Genomic DNA, 20,872 nt, shown 5'->3' with positions numbered 1-20,872 from the left:
TCACTTCTGATGACATCCGGGTCAGTGGGCGGAGCATCCCGCCGGTTTTACTACCAGTTCTATAGAACTGGTCCGAACCGGGGGCAACCCACCACTGGTTTGGGTGTCCTAAAAATGAGGGGGTAAGTTCAGAACAGCCTTCCATAGCCTGGGCACTCCCAGAATTCCCCAGCCAACAAAGCCATTACTGCCAATGGTAGAATTGAAGCCCATACATATGGAAGTGGACAAGTTTGGGAAAGGATAATCTAGAGAACAGTCAGAGTCTGTGAAGGAATAGTGAAACACAAAGAAAATAGTACATAAGATGAACAGTACTTCAAAAGAAAGTAGTATCCCAAAACACCCTTGAATCCCAATATGGGGTTGAAGAAAATAAAGAATCGGATAAAACATGCCAGAGTCCATGCCATTTCCTGTAGAAGAGAAGAAAAGGAATGGACATTAGAATAGCATCTTTCCTTGCTCCAAGTAGACACCCTACATGGAATCTTACTGAGATCCAGATGTATATTTTCTGAAAACTCCGCTCTGTTTACTGCCCACTTTTACAGAACCATTTTCTACCCTGGCTGCTTAAACAGATTTAACTGATTGAAAACAGCTATAGAAAAATTCACTAGACAAGACTGAGTATGCTTGTTTTTTAAAAAAAAACTACAATATTTTGAGCTCACATCATTCCAGAAAGTGATGGAGAAGGAGAGAAGTTTCTTTGCATGTTGTTATAAGGTTTTTTTTAATTAATCAGGGAAGACAAGCTTTTTATATAGTGATTATCAATACAAGAGACCAGGTGTGGTTGTAAGCACCAGTGTTGCTGTGTATGTAACATAAAATAAAAACATTATTTTCAGCAACTGACATGTTTATGTGATATCAGATGAGAATGTAGTGCTTGACAATAGTGCACGACAAATTCCCACTTTAAATAAGGCTAGGGAAGTCTCTTCTGCCATCTTCTTTATTAGAAAAAAATAAGTCCAACCCCATTTCCAATCCCTCTAGATCTTTTTTTTACAAAGAAAGATGAACCATAACTTTATAGTTGTATTCAAGCCACCATAAATCATTTCTTTTTTTTTCCTCCAATTTTTATTTATAAGTACAAACTAAACAGAACAATAAAACGTACAAAACATAAAAACATATAAACATCCATTTCAATACATGTCCAGTTTATCTCAACTATAATATACATTTCTCTTCGTATTTTGACTCTTCCTTATTTGGTCATTCCCTTTTGTCTATCTAATATTGATCTTTGTTGACCTATTTCTGTTCTTTGTTTCCATCATATTATATTTGGTCATTTTATTTACTTCCTATTGCTTCATCTCTTTCCTATCTTTCAACAAACTATACCACTTTTCCCATACTAAGTAAAAGTCATGTTCTTCTCTATTTTGTAATTCCTTTGTGAGTCTATCTAATTCTGCACATTCCATAATTTTATTGATTACTTTATCTGGTGTTGGTATATCACTACTCTTCCAGTGCTGCGCGTATAGTATTCGTGCTGCTGTTATCATATGTATAATTAAATAGGTTGTTTCTTTTTCATAGTATCCATTCACTATGCCTAATAAGAAGCTTTCTGGTCTTAGTTCTATCTTTTGGTGTGTTATTTCCTCTATTTGTATTTTGATCCTTTGCCAATATTGTTTTGCCATTGGGCAGGTCCACCACATATGGTAATAGGTGCCTTTGTGGTGGTTGCATTTCCAACATGTTGATGGCGTGCCAGGGAACATTCTTGCCAATCTGGCTGGTGGCAAGTGCCACCTATAAAACATTTTATAGAGATTTTCTTTATAGGGTACAGACATTGTCAATTTATAATTTATTTTCCATAGTTTTTCCCATTTGTCTAATTGAATACTATAACCGAAATTTTTTGCCCAGGTTATCATATTTTCTTTCACTACCTCATCTTCTAATTTATATCCTCATAAGTAATTGTAAATTTTTTTGATCAGTTTGTCCTGTGTCCCTTGCAAAATTTTACCTAATTCTGTTTCACCTTTTTGAAATTCAAATTGAGCCAAATCTTTATTGTATCTTGATTTCATTTGTATATACAGCCACCAGTCAATGTCTGTACCCATCTCTTTTAGTTCTTGCCTCGTTCTTAGTTCCCCCTGATTGTTTAACAGATCTTTATAAGTTTTCGTTTTGTTATAGTCCATGGCATTTGGATAGATCTGGGCTTCCACCGTTGACAACCACTCCGGGATTTTGTAATAATGTGCCTTTTTAATACTCTGCCATGTTTGGTATAATGCGTGTCTGATTGTATGTCTCTGAAAATATTCATAAATAATATTTTAATAAATAAATAAACCATAAATCATTTCTGAATCAAAGCCCTCAAAATCACTACTTAAGAAAACTCGATTGTAATTCTTGTACATTCTTAGTTCAACCAATGTCATTGTCCAATTGCCTCTAAAGTTTTCTCATCATGCCTTCTACATGTTTGATTTCCCAGATAAAAAATGAATGCCTTCTTCATAAAAGGCCTTTTGATAGCCAGCAATAGTCATCTGGAAGCACTTTGGAATTGGGTGGCTTTGACTTTCCCATTAACAATATCCCCATGCCAATTTTTATACGCACCTAAAAATGGTCTGGTCTTTTCATATCCTCTTAAGCAAATAAAATTCTAAACCTAGAAACATACCATTTGGGGGGGGGGGAATCTCAGTATTTTAATATTTGGTATGGATTATTTGTGTACTCACCCTCCAGAGTTTGCGTTGGAGTATAAAGTACAATGAGTGAAGTTGAAAAGTTGGCCCTATAATCAGTGGCAATGCTGCAGAAGGAAACAAGATGCATATAGCCATTAACTGTCCTTTCTAAACATAAAGGAAGCATCAACCACACTCCTCAAATGTTTTGTATTTAACATTTTATTTAACAATTATAATTGTACTTGAGAATCTTGTCATCAAAAATAAATCAACCCCAAAACATGTACATGGCAGACACTGCTTGAATTGTGCCACTCAAACTATTTGTGTTCACTCCATTAGAACCAACTGACCAAAATACACTTGAATGAGCTAAAGGAAGCTCTGTTATTCCTTGGGATAAATGGACAATACTATCTTAATCTATTAAGGTTTATTTAGAAGAAAGTCCTGGTAAATCCAGTGAGACCAGCTTTCAAGTGTTTATGTATTCATTTATAAGAGACATCTTGTAGAACTCCCCATCTTGTAAAATACAACTCTGGGTGACTTACAACAATAAGAGCCTTGGTAGTACAGGGGTTTAAGGCACCCTGTTATTAAGCTTATTAAGACCAGCTGCCTGCAATTACTGCAGGGTTCGAATCTCGCCAAGGCTCAAGGTTGACTCAGCCTTCCATCCTTTCTAAGGTAGGTGAAATGAGGACCCAGTTTGTGGGGGCAATAAGCTGACTTTGTATAAATATACAAAAGGATGAAGGCTATTGCTGAGCACATTGTAAGCCGCCCTGAGTCTTCGGAGAAGGGCGGCATATAAATCAAATTAAAATTAAAAAAAAAAAAATAAGAGTCCGAAGATGATCCAGAGCTTTTTTGCGAAAGTTGCTTTTTTTTTTTTACACAAGAAAAAGTTCATTTGCAGCTTAAGGAGTTAGGGAAAAAAATCAGATACTCACTGAAGAAAAAATACTTGTGCTGATAGTTATAAGGCATGTATTTCTTTTTCTGCAAACCCAACTGTAAAAGAAAGTAAGTCATGAAAAAAAATAAATAATTTTCACTAGGTAATTATAACTTAAGGCTCCATTTCTTTAACATCCTTTTCAGCTGCTCTGTGAAATAAATAGGCAGGAAAAAAGGAAAAAAAGTGAGATGCACACAGCTGTCACAATAATAGATTGTAATTGTGGTAGATAGAATAGACTGCAGTCTTTATTTTCAGATGCAGAAACACATGGCAGAGTGAGATAGCTTTTGAACTAAGCCCTGCAATATAAATACAGAAAGAGCATTCTTAAACTTAGTTTTTTTTAGCCAGGAAAGGAAGCTGTCCCTTTTGGTAGCAGAAACACTAGATAAACATTTACTAACCTTTCCATTAGTAGAAGGCCCCAAAGGAAAGCGTTACTGATGGACCTGGATCTGATGGGTTCAAAGTGCTCCATTGTCCCAATATCAGCTCTTCAGCCAAACCATCCTATCGTTGCCACAATTAATATCCTGACTGGTTTCAGTAGGGGGAATTAACAACAAAAGGGGAATCTAGAATCTCAGCTAAATCGCAGCTTCTTCATTTTGAGATTTATACTGACTGCCACATCCTCAGAACCTCACAACCATCAGAGATAAAACATTTTCATCCAGTATTTATGCTTGTGAGGCGTAATTCTATAGTTTCTTTGTTTTAAGAAAGAGCCAAGGCCGAATATACTTATCAAATCTAAAACAATCCACAGATGCTTAAGCCCCATACCACCCTCCATCATCTATCCTACCCGAGCTGCCAGGATTTTTGGACAGGGAAAGAATCTGTTACTTTGCTTCCCTAGCACACTTTCTTAGGATTGCACTCATGGCCATAAAAACTTGCTGCTTTCCTCAGAATCCTTTTGTACAGGATTGTTAAATCAATCCAGTGAGATAATTCACCCAGTAATCCAATCCATAATATTTATCTATAGTTATGAGCTACAACAGGAGTTGCCAGTTAAGGCATCAGGCTAGTGAGTTCTAGTCTCTCCTTGGGCAAAGCCACCCTGACCTCAGCCTTAGAAAGGGAAATACACTTTTGTTGTGGCCACCTTGGGTGAACATTTTGTCCAGCCCTACTAATCTACTATCTCTATGGGATTTGTTTTATCAAATGCTGCTAATAAATACAAATAATAAATCCAGAAGAATTATATTGTGTTCAACTCTAACCTTTGACAATGAAATGGCTTAACAGTTTCTGGTCTGAAAGGAGAATGGTCAGGGTTCAGTAAAATCTGTTGCCATCTAAGCAGTTGCTTCTTACCTCCAGAGAAAGAGGTTCCCCTAATGACATAAGAACAGGATGAAATGAAATGTCTGGGTCCTTCTGGAAACAGTTGGGTTTAGCGTGATGCTGGGAATGGTGCAAAGACCACCAATTAGCTGAAAGTCCCTGTAGAGGAAGAATGAAAGAAAACATTCAGGCTCTTTTAAAAGATTACTTGACTATTTACTACCACAGTATTCTGCTTTGAAGAGGCAATATAGAGGAGCTTCCACTGAACCTTTGAATCAGCTTTTCAAATAGGTTTGAGGTGTTGAATCAGCTGACTCTGAATTATCTTGGAGAGGTTCAAAACAGTTTGAAGATTAAGTGCGCTTTCTAGCTTTGAAGAATCTCAAACATTCATTGCCTATATGGACAAAACTGGGGGAAATGTGAGTATTGTAATGAGTTCTCTGATATTAACATGAGTAGGTGGCAAATGAGTTTTATCACCTTTCAAAAACCCTGCCTGTCAAAGCACTGGAAGAGGTGCTGCTCTGCTATTTGTGTATTTAGAGAGATTCACCTGTGGGGAGAAACAGAAAACAAAATAGAGACCTACATTTATTCTGCTCTGTCTCACTTTAAATGAGTCTTTTTTTTTCTTGCCTCCATACCATTTTATTCTTATTTTTCTTTGACTCACCTGTAGTACACTCCCTGTTAGCTTTGGGTCCAGTATTTATTTATTTATTTATTTATTTATTTATTTATTTATTTATTTATTTATTTATTTATTTATTTATTTATTCATTCATTCATTCATTCATTCATTCATTCATTCATTCATTCATTCAATTTATATCCTGCCCTTCTCCAAGTGGACTCAGGGCAGTGCACAGCCAGAACTAAAACACATACCAATACAAAATTTAAAATTTTTCAAAGAATTATATGACTTTGGCTCAAAATTTAAAACATTCAAACTAAAACCCATTGACAATTTAAAAAGCTAAAAAAGCTAAAAAAGGGGGGAGGGTTCACGCCAGCCCTGCTTGATGGAAAAGAAAAGTTTTTAGGGCACGGTGAAAGACCCGGAGATCCGATATCCTCCGTATCTCCAGGGGCAAATCGTTCCAGAGGGCAGGAGCTGCCACAGAGAAGGCCCTCCCCCTGGGGGTCACCAGCCAACATTGCCTGGCTGACGGCACCCTGAGGAGTCCCTCTCTGTGGGAGCGTACTGGTCAATGGGAGGCTATCGGCGGCAGAAGGTGGTCCTGCAAATACCCAGGTTCTATGCCATGGAGCGCTTTAAAGGTGGTGACCAACACCTTGAAGCGCACCCGGAAGACCACTGGAAGCCAATGCAGCTCGCGCAGGAGAGGTGTCACATGCGAGCGCCCCTTCGCTCCCATAATCCCCCGCGCGGCCGCATTCTGCACCAGTTGGAGCCTCTGGGTGCTCCTCAAGAGGAGCCCCATGTAGAGAGCATTGCAGTAGTCCAGGCAGGAAGTGACGAGTGCCTGAGTGACTGTGCGTAAGGAGTCCCAATCCAAAAGGGATGCAACTGGCGAATCAGGCAAACCTGATAAAAAGCCCCCCTGGCCACGGCCGTCATATGCTCTTCTAAAGACAGCCGTGCATCCAGGAGGACGCCCAAGTTGCGAGCCCTGTCCATGGGGGCCAATAACTCACCCCCAATAGCCAGCGATGGCACCAACTGGCTATATCGGGACACCGGAAGCCACAGCCACTCGGTCTTGGAAGGGTTGAGTTGAAGCCTGTTACTCCTCATCCAGGTCCGCAGGGCCTCCAGGCACCGGGACATCACTTCAAGGGCATTGTTGGGATGGCCTGGGGTGGAGATATACAGCTGAGTATCATCAGCGTACTGATGGAACTCCACCCCAAAGCCACGGATGATCTCACCCAGTGGCTTCACATAAATGTTGAACAGCAGGGGTGAGAGGACCGGCACCCCACAAACAAGGCGCCTCGGGATCGACCTCTGTCCCCCTGCCAACACCGACTGCGACCGGTTGGAGAGATAGGAGGAGAACCACCACAAAACGGTGCCCCCCACTCCCAACCTCTCCAACCAGCGCAGCAGGATACCATGGTCGATGGTATCAAAAGCTGCTGAGAGATCTAAGAGGACCAGGCTAGAGGAGCAACCCCTATCCTGAGCCCTCCAGAGATCATCCACCAACGCGACCAATGCCGTTTCCATGCTGTGCCCAGGCCTGAAGCCAGACTGGAGAGGATCCAGATAGACAGCTTCATCCAGATACCCAGGAAGCTGTCGCGCCACCACACTCTCAACAACCTTCGCCAAGAAGGGAAGGTTGGAGACCGGACGGTAGTTAGCCAAAACAGCCGGATCCAGAGCAGGCTTCTTGAGGAGGGGCCTCATCACCGCCTCTTTCAAGGCGGATGGCAAGACACCCTCACTCAAGGAAGCATTGATAATCCCCTGGAGCCAGCCTCACATAACCTCCCGGGAGGAGTTTGATCCTGTGACTCCCGAGGACATGGACAGGATGCTGGGGAGGTTGAATGCAACCACATGTTTATTGGACCCATGTCCCTCCTGGCTGGTGCTGGCTACCCGGGAGGTTACACGAGGCTGGCTCCAGAGGATTATAAATGCGATAAGAGCAGAAAAATAGTTACATTTTGTTGCTTTTATCGCCACTAGGTAGGTCTTAATATGAGACCTTACCAGTGTTTGGTCAGATTCAGAGCGACTAGATCTCCAACTGCTCTATCCCAGGCATCCACCAGCTCCTCAGCCGAGCCATGAGTCAGAGCCTCAGGAAGTGGCCCAAGCTCCATCTGGAACCTATCAGGATCCATCAGGTGCCTGGGGCGGAACCATCTGGTCTGTTCCGCCTCCCTGCGGTGGGGTGTGGCAGTTAGAAAGTCAAGCCTAAGAAGGGAATGATCCGACCATGACAAGGGCTCAATCACTAACTCCCCTATCTCGAGATCATTCATCCACTGTCCAGAGACAAAAATCAAGTCCAGAGTGTGTCCTCCCGTGTGAGTGGGTCCGTGAATCAATTGGGTCAGGTCCATGGCCATCATGGAAGCCATGAACTCCCAGGCTGCCTCAGACGCTTTGCCGACAGACGGCAGGTTAAAGTCCCCCATGACCATAAACCTGGAGGTCTCCACTGCCACCTCGGCAATCATGTTGAGGAGCTCGGGCAGGGCTGCTGACATGTGGCAGGGAGCCAGGTACGTAATCAGCAAGCCCATCTGCCTCCCTTGTCCCCACTTCACAAGGAGGGACTCACATCCAGCTATCTGAGGTACAGTGGCCTCCCTTGGGGCGAGACCTTCCTTTACCAGAACCGCCACCCCCCACACCTCCCCTGGGGGCTCGGCTGATGGAATGCATAGAAACCCAGAGGGCACATCTCAACGAGGGGGACCCCCCCTCCTCGCCCAACCAGGTCTCCATAATACCTACCAGGTCCGCACCCCCCTCCTGAACCAGATCACAAATGAGGGGGGCTTTATTTACCACGGACTTGGCATTGCACAGCATCAACCGGAGGCCCAGGGCCTGAGGATCTGAACAACCCGGGGTGCGAAACGAGCATTGAAGGCTGGAGCACGTAATCACTCGCAGACAGCGAGTGCGCCCTCCCCTAACACGATATGACCCCCTGCTCCTACCATATCTGCCCCTCCCACCCACAATGCCAATGGAAACGCCCTCCCCAATATAGGAACTAGCCTGCCCAGCACCCCGACACCAGTGGGTTAACCCCAAACACACCCCGTCATTGCATTCTCCCTCCCACCCCTTAAAAAAGAATTAAAAATACATACAAAGAACTCTTAAAATCCCCAACACCTTCGTGCCACCTCTCGGGATCCCAGGACCCGTCTTTGAGGTATTTCTTGGCAAGGCCAGTGGGCCACTTCCAGGAATGGGGGATATTCCTTAAAGCCCATAAGTCTGATCTTGAATATAATCGTGGAGCCATAGACAGTCATGGAAGAGGGTGAGAAGAATGGCAAACAGGAGATGTTAATAGTGGGCTAGGAACTGGCTAAGATTCTCCCAAACATCGGGAACTTCCTTGCCCAGGCATCCCCTCACAACACCTGGGTGAGGCAAAGCTGGTAACCACCGTCGTCCTCTCACCACGACGGCATCCCGAAGTCCACTGTGAGTTCTGTCCAGTGGTATTCTCGGCCATTACAGAGCTCCCACCCCTGCATGGCCGGTTCAGTGTCATAGAACCACAACTGCCCTCTCACGGCAGTGGGAATCCCCACCCAAGACAAGCCAGTTCTATGAGGGAGAAAAAACCAGCGCCTTCCCAGCCGTCCAAGTCCAAGTCCCAGCTCGCTGATCGCTAATCCTGGGCAGGGTCCCTGGATGGAACTAAGGGGCCCAGGGTTCAGCAGCCCTCTCGGGGGGGTGGTAGAGAAGTCATATAGGGTTAATACCCCAAAGACCCCTCATGCCCAGGGAGTGCCCAGAAAAAAACAATAGGCACAGCTGATGTAGCTCCAGCTTGTAGTCCCGGCAGCAACCAGCAGAGAGCAGAGGCAGTCCCTTTAATGTCCCATGGGTACAGCAGGTCTCGTCATTGCCATCGGACTAGTAGAGTAAGACCCGAGCCAGCCAGCCACCTCCAACTCCAACTCCCTTCGGCTCCGCCACTCTGGCTGTCGCCCCCTTTGTCCAACCGGCCCAGGACCCCCCCCCCCAGACTTCCCAGGTGACCCTCTCCAACACTCCTGGAGAGGGCCCATGCCGACCTTGCTCCTCGGCCTCTCAACAACCCGGCCCGCCGACTCCACTGCTCCAGCCTCTCCAGGGCCTCGCAGCTCCATCGCCGACTGCCGAATTCTATCGCCGAGACCGGACGCCGTTTGCAACTCACTGAGCCCTGCTGCAGCCATCGGTCTCGCCTTCACCCTCGCCCAGGCAGCAACAGCGAGCAGTTTCAAGGACTCACAATGACCCCTCCGGTCCACTGGTAAATCATCTCACCGCTCATGTCGGGGGGGTAATAATGATGTTTTAGCCAAAATCAGTATGACCCAAAATGAAGTAATTGCAACCAAGGAAAAGCAGAATCTGAGGCAAGAGCGCAAAAATTACAGATAGAAAGCATCCCTTCCCACTGTCCAACTTAAACCATCCAATCCATAGGTCTCCTGGGGTCAGGTGGAAGCACACGTCTGGCGGTGTCATTCATCAGGAATGCCGTGGCTGTTGACCCGATAGCAGCTTCAAAGATGCACCAATATATCTTAGGATTCACTTTCGTTTCTATCTCCAGCATGCTTATAACTCAATGCTAGCTCCCCCTCCCCCCGTTACCATGGCAGCCAAAGCAGCAAAAAGCGGAGGTTGACACCTTTGTCACTGGTATTTAATCAGACTTATTGATAAGGGAATTTTATCACTAGCATTTAACACCTGGTATGCTCATCTAATTTCACTGATAATGTTGACACAAAGATTTTAATAGCAGTGTTAGGAAATAGATTATAGCAAAGTGATACCATTTGTTATTAAGAACGCACAAGCAGGGTGAAAAAAATCTAGACATGCAACAAATAATATAGGATTCATTGTAGATATAATGGACTTAAAATAAAGGTCAACTTGTAATCTCATTATTAAATGCTGAAAAACGTTTGATAAAATACACAAACAATACATGTTTATTATATTAAATACTGTAGATCTGAAAATCCCTTGGAATTCATTAAATGGATTAAGAATATTATATCTACATCTAAAGTAAATTTTAATGATGTTTTCTCCCACTTTTCCACTATTTAGAGAAACTAAACACGGATGTCCAGTTTCACCTTTGCTTTTTAATATCTACATTAATTAATACTTCAATCAATATTTAACACTTTTTGGTTTCTGCTATTAGACAACATAGAAATATCTATGGAGTACTACATAACTCAGTTGAATACAAATGCCCACATTTTTTTGTTTATTTCTAAACCTCATTCTGTTATTTTAGTATTGATGCAAAATAACAGAATATTCTATTGTCCAAATCAGAACTGATGCTAATAGGTAAAAATTGGGTCACCCATTCACTAAATATCAATTCCATATTTGCACCGAATCCATTAAATATATATACTAAAGGATACAACATGTAATATAAATAAAATTGTGGGAGGGATGTTTCTTCAGATATCAATAGATGGGGATCATTAAACCTTACTCTTTGGGGAAAAGGAGAATGGTCTCAAAATGTATGTTATTGCCAGATAAATTTATATTCTGAGAGGAATTCCAGTTTAAAAACCAGAAAATATTTTCAGAAAATAAATTCCTTCTTTACAACATTTTGATGGAGTTCTTTGATTCTGAGAATATCTTTACAGGAAATCCAATTTCTAATTAATGAGGCAGGATTCAGTTTTTAGAACTATCATGCTTACCTATTGTCAAGTATTAAATAGTGAAAGCTAATAATTGGGTTCAATTTTCCAATTGGGCAACTTTGGAATATACATATACAGCACCTTTGTTTGGATGGACAGTATTAGGATATACTGTAAATATATAAAACTCTGGTACCTCTGAAAACAATTACATTATTTAGAAACTTATGGAATGGAATGTCTACTTTTAAAACACTATTTTTTCCATGCCATATTGACCTTATGGTCTACGCTAAATTGGCACTGGATAAGAGTTAATGGAATTCAAGGATGGCTGGACTTGGACTGCTTGTGGGAACATAACGACTCCAGGATGATTCCTCTCTTGACTCTGTTCCCCCAACTCTGACTTTCCTTCTCATTCAGAAACATTCTTCAGTCTTTTTTTTTAAGTAGTCACAATAGCATATAAACTGCTTTTTCTAATTAAATTTGACTAGAGTGTTTTCTGTTTTACTTCACTATGACTGATCTCTAGATTCTTTGTTGGACAATTGAGACTGTGCTGCTCTTTTTTTTCATTCTTATTATTTCTGCCTTAAAACAGTAGAAGAGGAATGTGTCAAAATTTATATCAGAATTCTGTAGAACTCTTTCAGCCTATTCATTCAAACTTTGCAGAGTTGATACCCTCAAAGATATCTGCTATATTATTCTCATTTTATTCTAAACCCCCAAATGAAAAGTTATAGGCACTTTGATGCTTTCCCATTCAAGTCATAACTTTCTTGAATTTATTTAACATGATCTTGATCTATATGAATCAGGTCTCGCCACCTTCAGATCTGAAATTGGGATTGGCTTTTGCACATTCATCTTGTTTATTACAAGTGAAATTCCATTCTTGGTCTGCAGTTAGTAATGAGATAGACAAACAAATAGTTTGATTTAACATAAGAGAACTCTCTGTGTTCTTTGAGTGGGAATGGGAAAATGAGAATCCCACTTGACACCTATGTTATAAATAACACAACACATTTGATATTTACTGATGAAATGTTTTCATGTATATTTGCATGTTAAATGTGTTCAAGGATCGTGCCCAATAACTCCATAAGCAGGTATTCATTAAATCAGATATTGTTTATTAATTAAGCATCTTATCATTACAGGTACAAGTCTGGAACTGAAGCAGGACCGCATGGCTGACCCTTAAGTACCCCTGGGCATGGCTAAGGTAAGGAGGGGTTACTGGGTTAGGGTGGACCTTGGGGGCTGGCTTGTCCAGCCCCTCTGCCTCTAGCCCTGGATCAGAGGCAAGGCATTTATACCTGACAAAAACCCCTCTAAATGCCTGGGCGAGGTGTTCTTGTGTGGTGCATACCTGAGGTGCCCTTTTCAAGAGAACACCTAATTTTGATGTTAAATACGTGTGCTGTTTATTTTGCAATGGTTTGGTTAGAATGTCCGCTGTTTGTTCTTCTGTGTCACAATGTATAACTCTTATGAATCCTATGCTTGCGAACTGTCTAACGTGTTTGTATTTTATGTCGATATGTCTCAACCTTTGACCCACTGCTTCAGCCTTAGATATTTCCATAGCGGCTTTATTGTCCTCGTGCATGATGATAGGATAGTTCGGTTCGGCCCATATGTCTGTGAGCAGGTCATCAAACCAGACCAGGTTGTTGGCGGCCTTGGACAAACAAATATATTCGGCCTCTGTTGTGGATGTGGCCACCAGATCCTGTTTGCCTGTGTACCAATGTACTGGGCTGTTGTTTAGAAAGAATACGTAACCTGAAGTACTCTTTCTGCATTTCACATCCCCAGCCCAGTCAGCGTCTGCATAGCACGTGAGTGTGGGTGTTATGTTGTTCTCGGGTTCTAATGATAGGCAAGCATCGGAGCTCTGCTTTAGGTACCTCAGCACCCTTTTGATGGCTTCCCAGTGGTACACAGTGGGTTTACCTACATGTCTTGATAGCAAGTTAACTGGCAGGGCGATGTCTGGCCTAGTCCAGTTCGCAATGTATAATAGGGAGCCTATGGTGGATCTGTATAATGTGTTGTCCTTGAACGCCTCAGCTTCATTATACATGTCCTTTAAGAAGTCTGGTTGCATTGGTGTTTCACACCCCTTGGCGTTTGTCATGTTGCACTTATGTATTAGTTCTAAAATCTTGTCCTTCTGTGACAGTTGGAAACCTCTGTCGGTTTTTGTGATTTGCACTCCCAAGTATTTATCTACCTTACCCAATATTTTCAGTGTAAAATGTTTTCCTAGTTCATTGGCGAAGTCATTACATTTGCCAGACTGGCCACCGATATACAATATATCGTCCACGTATATCAAAACGTACTCAAGGGAACTGTCTGACTTCTTGGTGAAGAAGCAGTTGTCGGCCGAGGTGGCTGAGAATCCCATGGACTTCAATGTCTTGGATAGGCACTCGTACCAACGTTTCCCTGACTGTTTGAGTCCATACAAGCTCCGGTTTAGGATCCAGGTTTCTCCCTTCCTGGTGTTTTGGCTAGGTGGTGCCCTCACGTATATCTCTTTATCGAGCTCGGCGTGCAGATAAGCGGTTTGCACGTCGAATTGATGTACTTCTAACCCAAGTAGTGATGCAATAACCAACGCACATTTTACGCTTTCAGCCCTGACTGTGGGGGAATACGTTTCCGTGTAATCATCAGGGTATTTTTGGGCGAACCCCTGTGCCACCAGCCTAGCCTTGTAGAGTGCTTTGTTTCCCTCTAGTGTTTTAATTTTGTAGACCCACCTGGTGCCTATGGTCGTCTTTCCTATTGGGACTTTAGAGGGAGTGTATACGTTTAGTTCCCTCAGGCTGTCCATTTCCCTCTCCATGGCTTGTTCCCATTTTTCTCTTTCCTCATCTGGTAACTTCAATACGTCCTCATATGTGTTGGGGGTTAGTTGGTTAATGTGGAGGGACAACACGTAGTCTCCTAATCTTTCTGGCTTTTTGCCCCTGTTTGCCCTGATCGGCCTGTCTGGGGGTGTCTCTGTGTCATGCATGTACCTAGCTTCTTTCTCGGTGAGTGAGTCCACCTTGATGTGTGGGTGGTTTTCTTTCCACCCCTTTACAGGTATTTCCTGTCTCTTGGGTTTGCTCTTTCCCTGCTCTGTACCCTTTTCTGTTTGGTGCTTTTTTCCCCTTTGGTCATCCCCTGGTCCGTCCTTGCTAAGGGACACCTCGTTGAGGTGTATTTTGGACCAGTTAGTGTTTTCGTGGAAGACAGCTGTTCGTGATACCACAAAATTGTTATTGCTGTCTATGAACCTATATCCCTTCGTTCCTGGTTCATACCCCATGAACCTCAGTCTTCTGGATACCCTGTCTCCCTTATGTCTCAATTGTTTGGGGATGTGCACATCTGCTGTGACCCCGAATATGTGTAAGTGTGACACCTGTGGTTTCCTTTGGTACATTAACTCGTATGGAGTTTTGTTTAGTACGCTGGTCCATAACCTGTTCAAAGTGTAGTTCGAATAAATGAGTGCTTCTGACCAGAAATGCTGCCCTAGGCCAGCATCCTCTAGTGCGCACTTCATCATGGTCTGCAGTGTTCCTTTTTTTCATTCTACCACTCCATTTTGAAATGCGGAAAATGGAGAAGTCGTGTAGTGGACTATCCCGCGTGTCTTTAGCCATTGCGAGAAGTCACTTGATAAAAATTCAGACCCCCGGTCTGTCATTATTTGCCTGATCTTGGTGTCATGTTGTGTCTTCACCCTTGCGTAGAATTCCTTAAATTTTTGGAATACTTCGCTCTTGTGTTTTAGCGTGTATACGAAGCCATAGCGGCTGAAATCATCCACTATGGTCAGGAAGTACCTCTTCCTATATTTGATGGAGGGTCTTAGTGGTCCCACTAGGTCCATATGTATGAGTTGGAAAATAGAATTACTTGTGCGTACTGACTTTTTGGGCCTTGGTTTGGTTTTTAATTTAGAGCTCTTACAAATAGAACACTCGAGATAGTTCTCACAATCCTTTATTTTTACACCTTCAGAGCATTCCATCATTTTCTGCACCACAGGGAAACTAATGTGTCCTAGTCTTCTGTGTAACAGGTGGGCACAGTTGTCATGCATTGGCTTTCCTATTGCTGGCTTTCCTCCCCTGGGAGTCCCCTGCTCACTTGTATCATCAGTGGTGTGTGCGTGACTAACCCCCTCTACTTCCCCACTTGTGTGGTCTGGGTTGTCGGGTTTGACTTTCTGGTGATTGTTTACCTCTGGCTGCTTGTCCCTGACTGGTTGGAAGAATGGCAGTTCCCCACTGATTACTACTTTCCCTATTCTTTTGCCCGCTCTAGTAACCTGCGCCTTTCCTTCCTTGAATGTCACCTCGACATTGTTGTCCTTGCTTAGTTTTAGAGTGGCAAGGATGTTATAGGGTATATTTGGCACTAATAGCACTCCTTGTACTACTCCTACCCCTGGCACGTGTGCGTTACCTTTGCCTGTTACTTGCACATTGTTCTGATTGGCCACTTTTATTATAAAACTCTCTTCTGTAAATGAGGTTAGCAAGTTACGGTCATAAGTGGTATGGTTTGTGGCCCCTGAGTCCAGCAGCCATGTGCCTTCCTCCCTGTCCTGCCCTATGTGTCGCTCTTGATCTCCTATGCCATATAGTGATCCAGTCTGGCTCTCCCTGGAGCTGTCCCTGTGGTTTCTCCTGTCCCTGGGGCTAGGGGAATCCCTACGCCTGTGTCTGTCCTCTGGTGAGCATCCGCTAGCGTGCCTTGTCCTTTGTTCTGGTCTGTCCCTTCTATGTGACCTATCCCTGTCCCCTGTGTTTCTAGGGCAGTCCCTTTTATAATGATTTTTTGACCCGCATATGTAGCACTCTGCGTTACTGTAGCTCCTACCCTGTGGCTCAGCCTTTCTGCTGGGTCTTTGCTCCCTGCGGCTTAGTGAGCAGTCTTTCCTGATGCTGTCTTCAGCTATTAGTTTGCTCGTTAGTAATTCCAGTGAGAGTTTCCCTGACCCTAGGTTGTCTATCTGCGTGATAAATGTGTCCCAACTGGGGTCTAAGGAATTTACAATGATGCTTATCATGGTCCTCTCACTTATGACCTCCCCCCTTTGTGTCAGCTGAGCTCTGGTCGTATTTAGAGACAATAGATGCTCGCTCATCGGGGTCCCTGCTTTTAGTTTGGTGGCGTAGAATTCCCTGGATAACCTGGTGGTGCTTGCTACGCTTTGGCAGTAAAATAGTTTGTGCATCCTCTGTATTACCTCCAGGGCAGTCAAGTGGTGGTTAATGCTGGGGTAAATACTGGGGGTAATGCTGGCAATGACAATACAGTATGCTTTATGGTGGATGCAATCTAATTCAAAAGTCCAGGGTTTTTCTGGGGGGTCTATGACTAGGGATAATAGATCTTCCTTTAGCAGGGTGACCTGGAGTTGCTGGTTCCAGTCCAGGAAATTCTCCCCATCTAGTCTTAGTTTGGGAAAGTCACTTGGCAAAGTCCCTGAATTGTAAGTTAAATTACTTACATTATGTCGCTGTCCATGGTTCCTCACATAAGGGTACTCACAATAAGGCAGAGGAACGACTGTGGCAAGTCTGAACTGACTTGTCTCTATGTGCTTGCGTCGGTGTAGCTCTATGTCTTGTTCCGTTTCTCTTACAGGGATGCATTGCGCATGCGTGAGGTTCATTTCTGCCCAGCCGCCGTGGAGTGAGGAGCTCGTCCCTGCAGCTCCCGGGTGAAGGCCCCAACCTTCCGGATGGGCCTCCGGTTCCTTCTTGGTCGGCCTCACTTGCTCGGGATCGTCGCGGATCGTCGTCTGGAGCCTCGGGAAGCGGTGAGGATCGTCGGTGGATGTCGGGAGTCTCGTTGGGGCCGCGAATGGTCCCGGATGGCCCGGCCTTGTGTGGGTGTCGCCTCCGGGTGTCGGGCCGAGTCCCCTGCCCACCGATGGACGTCCCCTGCCTGCGGATGGCCCCGTGGGCCATGGATCTGGTCCCGGTCGTCGGTCCGGTGAGTAATCCCATCGCCTTCGGTGTCCCGTTTTTAAGGGGAGGCTCCTTGGGAACTCTGGGTGGCCCTGGGTCCGTGCGGAAGCGGTCAGTTCCCCAGGGTGGGTGCCGGTGTCAGCCCTCTTCGCGTTAGGGTCCCCTTTGCGTTTTGGCCTAGCACCGGGGTGCGTGTTCGGTAGTTTCATTTTATCCCCCAGGGCCGCGGTGATTAGTTCGATGGCTTGGTTGACTTCGGGCTCGGTAGGCGAGCCTGTAGGTTTTGGCTTTGGGCTTTCTTGTTTTTTGTATTTTTTGTAGTAGTTTTGGTCGGCTACTTTTGGGTAGGCCCCGATTCCCGCCATGAGATTTAAATCTTGGGAATCTATTGGTGGGTGGTCGGCCATTTTTGATGACGCCGCCTCCCAAGATGGCCACCGTAAAAAGGGCGCAAAGTTTCCTTCGGCCTTTTCGGTGGGTTTCTGGTGGGGGAAGTCCTCCCTTACCGCATCTTCGTCGCTGTTGTCGGATTCGTCTTCATCTTCCTCACTCGCTGCTTCGCAGCCTTTGACCAGGCTTCGGAGTTCCGCGATGAGGTCGGTGTTGCTTTGTGACGAATCTATCAGTTCCTGGAGTTTTATCTTTAGGTCGTGTTTTTCTCCTTTTGAGGTCTCATGTTTCTTCCACCCCTCGTCGCTTTTGGCCGGGGTGCATGGGTGGTGGAGTAGGCCGCTCGTCTCGGGTGCCTCTCCTTGCATGATTTCAGGTTGGGCAGGCCGTTCTGCCATCTTCTTGGTGAATGCCCTGGTATTCACCCTGTCTGTCGTGGTCCTTTGCATGTTGTGGAGTATTAGGATTGGGCTGTCAAACCATCCTCTGCTACCATATTGTTAAATGTGTTCAAGGATCGTGCCCAATAACTCCATAAGCAGGTATTCATTAAATCAGATATTGTTTATTAATTAAGCATCTTATCATTATAGGTACAAGTCTGGAACTGAAGCAGGACCGCATGGCTGACCCTTAAGTACCCCCTGGGCGTGGCTAAGGTAAGGAGGGGTTACTGGGTTAGGGTGGACCTTGGGGGCTGGCTTGTCCACCCCCTCTGCCTCTAGCCCTGGATCAGAGGCAAGGCATTTATACCTGACATTGCAACATTCCATATTCCTTCCCTTCAATTCTGTGGAACATTTTAAGAATAATACAACTTACTTACCTTTAAATGGCACATCACAAATTCATGAAAAAGGTGGTTCCATTTTGGATTACTGAAGACTGAAAGATGTCCCAAATCATGTTGGAGCCAGCCTGCTTGAGACTAAAAGAAAAGGATGGTTCACAACAGAAGGACCACCTTTTGTGTCACTCCTGCAAATTATATCCAATAGTATTTGTAATAACTATGCAAGAACTGCTAGGATAGATAGAATAAAGGCTCATTCATTCTAAGATTTTTTTTTTTCAATCAAAGGTTCAGCCACCCAGAGAAACATTCCAAACTGGATAGGCACAAGAAAGCAATTCTACAATATAACCACAGATATCTTCCACGACCGTATCTAATATTGTGTGATAGACAGTGAGAAGACATGGTTGCTTTTTAATGCTCTATTTTTGTTCCATTGCTTCAGAATGGAAGGTTTGAGATATAGGATGACATGGCATCAGAGAACATAGAATAACAGAGTTGGAAGGGATCTTGCAGGTCTTCTAAGATAAATGGTTGCCCAGTCTCTTCCTAATAGTCTCCAATATCCTTCTTTTCTACAGAATCGTTTGTTGGGCAAAACAGAAGTGGCTTTTTATGTAACTGAATTGCTTAGCCTTCTTCAACCCTTATTCCTCCAAACAATTGAAAGCCATCTTCTGAAGGCCGGTGACAATTGAATCTGTGTTATTTTCCTTATAAAGAAATTATTTTAATTTGGCTGAAAGACATTCTGCTGTAGGAAGCCAATCTAATGAAAAATGCAATTTTGCCTAAAAATAAAGGCAAGAAAATTACCTGAGCAACGGTCAGCAACACTGTGGCAATAAGAAATGACGTTGTAGATATCCCAAAATACCACAACACAAACCAGCCAGCAGCATCCAGCAGTAAAATATGGAGCAAGGTCAGGAAAAAGAAGAATTGGTTTGGCTTGAAGAGTCCCATCATTTTAACAGTGGACAGCAGTTCCCGAAAATCTTCTACTAATAATTTCTATGGGGGAAAAAATTCAGAAAATTTGCAGACATTTTGATTTTATGGATACAGCATAGCTAGACAGTTAACATCAAGAAGTCTTGGTGGAATTGCCCTCCAAACTATCCCTTTCTTTCCAAACTTTTTATAGGGGAATGAAGAGGAAAGCATGTGACCCCAAAATTTGACAAATATTCTTTTAAAAATAGTAAATGTGGAAGAAAACAAATGAATAATTGTTGCATAAATAAACTATTTTTCTTCTTAGTGACTGCTAGACAACTTACAACTCATGTTTGGGACACTAGAAATCAATGTCTATCTGGATTTAATAATCTTGACAAAAAGCACTAATGGGGAAACAGAGAGAGAGAGGCAGGGGGGAGAGAGAGAGAGAGGGAGAGAAATAATTGGTAAGGCTGAAGATGATTTTATGGTATAGCTTGGTATAGTTTGGTATAGCTTTATTGAGTGTCCACAAAGTGGCACCACTTTATATACTCCTCCAATGCACATACTAATCTATGGTTGGAGAGTTATTAGTTTAAACAAAACCACTGAGTGTTGTGTTATTCAGTACTATTTTTATTTATATATTTATTGTAATATATTTGCACATTAAATTCATTTATAGAACACATTTGTACTATATTCCAACTTCATTAATATTTACTTAAATGTAGTATTTTATTACTGTTATAAAATATGTAATTAATATTATGAATTAATGTTAATTATTATTCTGATTAAATATTTATGGAACTGCTATTGGTATCTATTTACCTACTTTAATCACTTTATACAGCTGCCCATTCAATGACTTCCATCAGGTAACATCAGTGGATACCAATTGGCCAGAAGTCTCACCACAGGTCAATCCCAAGCATGATCAATTCTGTTTCAGTGCTGTGCCCAGGTCTGAAACCTGACTGAAAAGGATCCAGATAAACCATTTTCTCCAGACTCTCTGAGGCTGCATTGCAACCACCTGCTTAATAATCTTGAGAAGACAGGCTGGGATTGATTAAATGGAGGCTGAGGAAGGCAGCCAGAAAGAACTGAGCTTACTTGCCCAATCTTATTGCCCAGCTGAATTTTTAGAAGGACCTTGGTTTGTTTGGCAAAATCAGATAGAAAATCATCTGATAGGACATAAAATGAGTTTGCTCTACATCCAGAGGATGAAAAGTATATATTCACTCTACATTGGACACTAGCTGGATATGTCTTGTTGAGATGACAGAAGCCTCATCTTGTGGGGTTATTTGGGTTCAGTTTGAATCTGTGGAGCCTAAAGAAGCAAACAGGGTTCTCTCCATGTTATTCTCACCTGTGGATCCGAGTCCTGTTTGCTTAGTGGAAG

At 43.4% G+C, this 20,872-nt stretch overlaps 1 long non-coding RNA gene and 1 pseudogene across 2 annotated transcripts in view; one reads left to right on the top strand and one right to left on the bottom strand.

The window, feature by feature from the left end:
- LOC148116515 (uncharacterized) overlaps positions 1 to 19,336 on the top strand; it is a 117,778-nt gene extending 98,442 nt beyond the window's left edge. The window contains exons 2-5 of the long non-coding RNA XR_015731598.1: positions 12,495 to 12,559; positions 16,999 to 17,349; positions 18,308 to 18,373; positions 19,095 to 19,336. This is a non-coding gene — a long non-coding RNA (uncharacterized LOC148116515). The remainder of the gene's footprint in view (positions 1 to 12,494; positions 12,560 to 16,998; positions 17,350 to 18,307; positions 18,374 to 19,094) is intronic.
- LOC148116514 (acyl-CoA (8-3)-desaturase-like) overlaps positions 1 to 20,872 on the bottom strand; it is a 55,790-nt pseudogene that overhangs the window by 10,476 nt on the left and 24,442 nt on the right. Inside the window, exons 3-8 of the transcript XR_015731593.1 lie at positions 19,330 to 19,527; positions 18,541 to 18,642; positions 4,993 to 5,121; positions 3,653 to 3,713; positions 2,745 to 2,818; positions 319 to 416 (exon numbers count right to left, since the gene is read on the bottom strand). The product of XR_015731593.1 is annotated as an acyl-CoA (8-3)-desaturase-like (transcript). The remainder of the gene's footprint in view (positions 1 to 318; positions 417 to 2,744; positions 2,819 to 3,652; positions 3,714 to 4,992; positions 5,122 to 18,540; positions 18,643 to 19,329; positions 19,528 to 20,872) is intronic.

This window comes from Pantherophis guttatus, chromosome 1 (assembly GCF_059756535.1).
Source record: "Pantherophis guttatus breed Tessera chromosome 1, ASM5975653v1, whole genome shotgun sequence".
Lineage (NCBI taxonomy): Eukaryota > Metazoa > Chordata > Lepidosauria > Squamata > Colubridae > Pantherophis > Pantherophis guttatus.
Note: the sequence above shows the minus strand (reverse complement) of the source record. Positions and strands in the feature narration are given on the sequence as shown.